At 43.5% G+C, this 5,908-nt stretch overlaps 1 protein-coding gene across 1 annotated transcript in view; it reads left to right on the forward strand.

The window, feature by feature from the left end:
- The window catches only part of GPR39 (G protein-coupled receptor 39), a 238,281-nt gene that overhangs the window by 96,879 nt on the left and 135,494 nt on the right, over nt 1-5,908 (forward strand). The window lies entirely within an intron of this gene.

Here is a 5,908-nt window from a genome sequence, read left to right on the forward strand (position 1 = left end):
TATGCCTCTGGATGGCTGGGAAAGTTAGACTTGCCAATTAATATTTTCTTTCTTTATTGCTGCATAACAACTACCCCAAAACATTGTGGCTTAAAGCACCCATTATTTTGTTATCTTTCATGATTCTGTGGGTTGACTGGGCTTAGCTGGGCAGTTCTTCTGCTCCCATATGAAGTCAGCTTGGGCTGCAATCACCTGGAGATTCAGCTGGGCTCCTGGGCCGGTTCTGTTCAAGATGGCTCAATCACACAGCTGCACTACATGTGGCCTCCATGTGACCTCCATGTGACACGTGGTTGGGTTCCAGTAAGATGTGCCCCAGGAGTGACCATTCCAAAAGTCCCAGGTAGAAGTTGCAAGACTTCTTATGGCCTAGCCCCGGAAGTAGGGCAGCAACATTTCCACAGCATTGCTCAAGAAAACCACTAAAGCCAATGCAGAATCAACAGTGTGCACCCCATCTCTACTAAAAATACAAAAAATTATCCAGGCGAGGTGGCAGGCTCCTGTAGTCCCAGCTACTCAGGAGGCTGAGGCAGGAGGATGGCGTGAACCCGGGAGGCGGAGTTTGCAGTGAGCTGAGATCACACCACTGCACTCCAGCCTGGGCGACAGAGAGAGACTCCGTCTCAAAAAAAAAAAAAAAAAAAAAAAAGAGTCTGTGTATTCCACCTCTAGATATCTGGAGTAGCAGATGTGTCCAGGGAAGGAATTAATGGTGGCAGCTTGGAAATTCTGTCTACTACGTACACTACACTGACATATGCAAAAGCGCACATATACTGTTTTGTTATTTTCGCTTTCTCTCTTCTCCCTGGATGGTTGGGAAACTGTCTTGTCAATTAACATCTTTGTCTCTTCCAGCTTAAGAGTATCCTTTCAGTTTGAATATTCAAACTGAATTTCTCTTTTTAGATGAGGTCACTCTGGCCCCCCGAGTGGGAGTGCAGTGGTGCATTCACAGCTCACGTCAGCCTTGACATCCTGAGGGTTAAGGTGATCCTTCCACCTCAGCCTCCCGAATAGCTGGGACTATAGGCGTGCGCCACCATGCCCAGCTAATATTTTGTACTTTTTGTAGGGGTGGGTTTTTGCCATATTGCCCAGGCTGGTGAATATTCAATTTAATCTAAGTTAAATTATCTAATAGAGCTGGTTTGAGTAGCCTCTTTTGGATAACTTGCAGTCCACCTTCCCTCTTTTCTTTTCAAGATGGCCTCTGGGGATGCCCTGATGTCCTGTGGCAGCAGGAGGGTGGGTGATATGGGGATGGGGGTTGGCCTGCTCTCCCACTTTTCCAGTAAAAAAAGGCTGGGCCAGATCTGTGACTATTGAGGCAGCACTGGTCCATCTGGCCTTAGGGGATGCAGTGGGACCCAATTCTGGAATCCCTAGCCCAGGTCACTTGGTTTTGATCTTGACATCTCCACCAATACAGACCTTTGTCCTGTCTCTCCATGTACCCCTACTGTGGCATGTCAGAGCTCCTGGGTCTGTGTTCTACCTGTCCTTCCCCACTGCCTGCCACTGTACACCCTCACCATTGCTCCCACACCAAGTTGGAACCCTTGGCCGGAGTTCTCCAAGGATATCTGGAGCAAAGGATGGTCTGGAGGGTCACAGGCTCCCCCGTGTTGAGCTGAATTTATCTACATCTTTCCCACCTCACCCCTCCTTGAGGTGTGGCTCCCAGATCATTGGTACCTGCCTGATTTCTTCTCTCTAGCTCTGTCCCCCTCTGCCACTTACAGTCCCCAGCCCATTGGAACAGTTGTCAGGCTTTGCAGGCTCCTTGCAGGATGTGCCTCTGCCCTGCAACAGCTCTGCTTAGAGCCTGGCAGGTACAGGTGGAAGGTGCACCCTCTCTACACTGTGGAAGAGTTAATGATTACATCCTCTGGACTTGGCCCAAGATATATTAAATAAATGCCAGAGAAATTTAGAAAACTTTCTTGGCAATGTCTAGCAGTCAAGATTCATGTCTCTTAAAAAAACTTTTTAAAAAGCCTATTTTGGTAACGACTTGAACAATCCTTTTTTCTCTCTGAGTTGTTGTTTTAACAATCTTAATACTCTAGCCCTATTACCAATAACCTCTCCCATGGTCACCCTAGCAGGCAGAGTATCTGCCTCTGGCTGACATGGAAGACAATTCTTTCGAGGAAATGCACAGTGAAAAACACAGTAATATATTTCCAACAAAATAAAACAAACCTCAAGTTCCCTAACTAGTAGCTACAATTGTGATGACCATTGTCCCCACCCAGATCATTCATTTATTGGTGGCAGTGGCCAGTTCTGGTTACTTTGATGTTAACCTGCCGTGTGACTTCAGCAAGTCACCAGCGGGAGGTGGCATTCTGCCAAGGTTTCCACCACATCTCTAAGGCCCCTTCCAGCCTAAGGTTCCTTCTAGTGACTACCTGTGGACAGTGGGTGAGCAAATGCAAGCTGCTGACCAGCTGACACTGAGCAGATCTCTTAGTTATCGACTATTTATCCAACCAAGGTTTCCAAGGACTGGGACGTTGTCTTGTTCACCACTGTATCCCCCGCAGCAAAAACAGGGCCTGGAGAATAGTGTACATTCAATAAATAAATATTTATTAGATATCGAGTGACTGCTGACTCCTTCCCACTGGTCCTCCCCAGACACCTGTCCCACGTGTGACATTTGTCAGGTATCAAAATGCAATATCCCCAAATATGGTACCTTGGCACACTGAATATTTAAAGGTGAAGGAAATTGAGAAGATCACAGAAGCAGTAAGGTTGCTGTGATCTTCTTCCTGCTGCTTCTCTCCTGAAGTGGGTCATACAGACTAGACTTCCCCTCACCCTTTCTTCCTTAAAGAAACTCATAAAACCTAGGAATGTTACTCTCTGACCTTCTCCCTCCTTTCTCCCTGAAGACTCTCATACAACAGGTGTCCTGCTATATACCTAGAGGGAAGGAAGGTCACGCAGAGGCCAAGAAGAATCAGACTAAACAGGCTTGCTAAGTTCCTCCCTGTTTATTATCATTAAGTCATAACCTTTTGTCTTCTAATTGTATTTCTGCATGACTGTCCATAAAAATACATAGTTTTCCCTAGGTCTTTGGGTCTTCATTTCTGAAGCCTCTCATGTCATGTAAAATTTATATGAAGTAAATTTGTATTATTTTCTCCTGTTAATCTGTCTCCTGTTATAGGAGTCCCAGCCATCAGCCTTGCAATGAGTGAGGAAAAGATCTTCCTTTTTCTCCTCTATCCTTTGTTTCTACTTTCTGGGTCCTGGCAAGCCCGTGAAGGCTGATGTCTGTGCCCACCTCTTGCTCACCAGGCTTTTGAGGGAGAGAAATTCTCAACGTCCTTGGCCACTCTTTACTGGCTTTCATAGTGAGATGTGTACCTCTTCAGAGCCGAGGGGGTGCGTCTGAGCAAGGTGGCACATTCTCTGGCTAATTCAGAGCTTCTCATCAGACAACAGGTCTCTAGGAATGAGGAGCAGGCTCTGCTCAGACATCGGGAGCAGCAAGATTCCTAGAATGGGATGGAATGGTCCACAATATGGAATATGCACTGTAGGCTGGTGGTTCACCTCAGGAGGTGGCCTGGGGTGTTCAATACAGGACAGGGAAGTGCCAAAAATGATAGAGGGTGTCTTGGGGGATGGGGTGCAGATAGCTGACATTTCCTATTCTTAATATCTCTCAGCACAAAGCAAAGAGCATACAATGTCAGTGGGGGCTCACCTGAGGCCTGTTAGTTCAGAAGTCCTCTGCATTTTTCAGCCAGCCATACTCTGATAACCTTCAGGAAAGGTATTCTCCCATCTGTACCTACAGTTACCTCCTAGGTAAAGCCAAGCTGGGTCATGGGTGATTTGCTCCCTGCTTACAGCTGGAACCCTCTTCCTTCTTCCACTGGCCTGTGATGGGCCAACACATGACAGAACCTTAACACTCACTGGGATACCTAGTGCAGCACCTAGCACAGGTGGGCATTTGGGGAATGTTTGTGGAATGAATGAATGAAAGAAAGGGCAAGAGGGAGGATGAATGAGAGGTAGGAAGAAGTAAAGGAAAGAGAAAGGAATGGAGAGAGAAAGATTATTTCATATTGGTGATACCAGTGCTCATTTAGAAGTCTCTAAATTTTTGTAATAGCAAAAGATTAAAAATAACACCGATGTCCATCTGTAGGGTCCTGGCTAATTAACTAACTGTATAATAAGATAAAATGCAGCATTTTTTTTAAAAAAAGCAGACACTCTTCAGGTATTGGTATGAAATTTTCAAGGTACTAAATGTAAAAAGTAAAGTCACTCTGTGTGTGTGTTTAGGGGTGTGTATGTGTGTGTATTAGGCTACTTCTGTGTCATAGAAGAGGAAAAATAAGAATATTGTATATATTTACATGGGTCATATAAACAAACTGTGAAAGAGTATACAGGACCCTAATAAAAATAGTTACCATTTTGGGGGAGGTTAGTTGGGGGAAGGAAAGGAGGAAGAGACAGGAGGAAAACTTTTCACTAGCTCTTTAAAATAGTTGTGCCTGGAAATATATTACTCTTGCCAAGGTTGTATTTTAAGTCCCTCAAGTCAGGGGAGCATTCTGGTTGAATTTCCTCTATCTAGTGCCCTGCGAAGCATGTGACTAGAGCTCTCCCTTGATCATGGCAAAATTGATTTGATAATAGAATCTGATCTTTCTCATTTTAGCCAAATCTAGCTCATCTGAACCATTGCCCTCCAGTTATAAGGGAGGAAAGAGAGAATGACTCAGCTCAAAGGAAATGCTTAGATATGGATACAGCCTGCTACTTCTCATGGTAAATTATGTTATTGATCTCCAAATCTGTGAACAGTTTTTACCTATACAAAGTATTCAGTTTTATAAGCAAACATTTTTAACCGTTGAAAGAATTGGTAAAATTCAGGAATGGTTACCTCTTGCCAGGATTCTTGGAAAGATGGAAAATCGGAAACAAGCATCTGTTTCACTGCTTTTTCTACATTTATGTCTCTATCTTTGAACAAGTACCTACTGAACACCTATTATGGGTGAAGCTTAGATAAAGAAAGTTAGAAACATATGTGGGTATATTGAAACCATTGACATTCCCATAGGGGCTTTTTTTCCTTTTTTGCTATGTTTGGGGGGAATGGTTAATTATCATTGCACTATAAATGTATTGGCATAACAAGTGGCTTATATTCTTCACTTTAATAACAATCTGTAATTTCCTGACTCATAATAATAAGACTTTAACATATTAGCTCAGTGAAGACTTGGTCAATGTCTTTACTGAGAAAAATATGTTATGACCTAGCACATTATACCATCCATTATAATGTTCTTGGTCAATAATCATAATTTTGTTATAATTATTGAAAGCTAGGGTTTCCCCTCTGTGCAGAGTGTTGTAAAGACAGATGCATGAGATTGTGAAGGATCAAGGTGTTATCCATAATAGCACATTCAGCTGGATTTATGTCCCTCTCCAATTAGAGGACAATCAAGCTCAAATTAATTTAGCTCACGGCTACTAATGAGCAACAGCAAAATCAGCTCACTATAAAAATTGTCATTGAATTTTATTTTCTCCAACTTGATGAATGTCTCTGCGCTGCGAGTAATGTGTGTTTGAGGTCTGGTGGTGAGGGACCTTGAGGGCTGTCTCATCCGCCCCTGTTCATGGGCTCTGTGACAGCTCCGTTCCCTGGTGTACCAACATTTAATGAGTTGTTAGAGGTCCACAGAGATGGGCTCCCTCTGTTAACTGAGCCTTGACAGTTGCTTTTGAGTGAATTTTCTGGTCTAAACTGCTGATATAAATATAATGCAAACCACATACATAATATAAAGTTTTCCAGTAGCCACATTTTAAAAAGTGAAAAAGAAATAGGTGACATTAACTT

Source organism: Pongo abelii, chromosome 11 (genome assembly GCF_028885655.2).
Source record: "Pongo abelii isolate AG06213 chromosome 11, NHGRI_mPonAbe1-v2.0_pri, whole genome shotgun sequence".
Lineage (NCBI taxonomy): Eukaryota > Metazoa > Chordata > Mammalia > Primates > Hominidae > Pongo > Pongo abelii.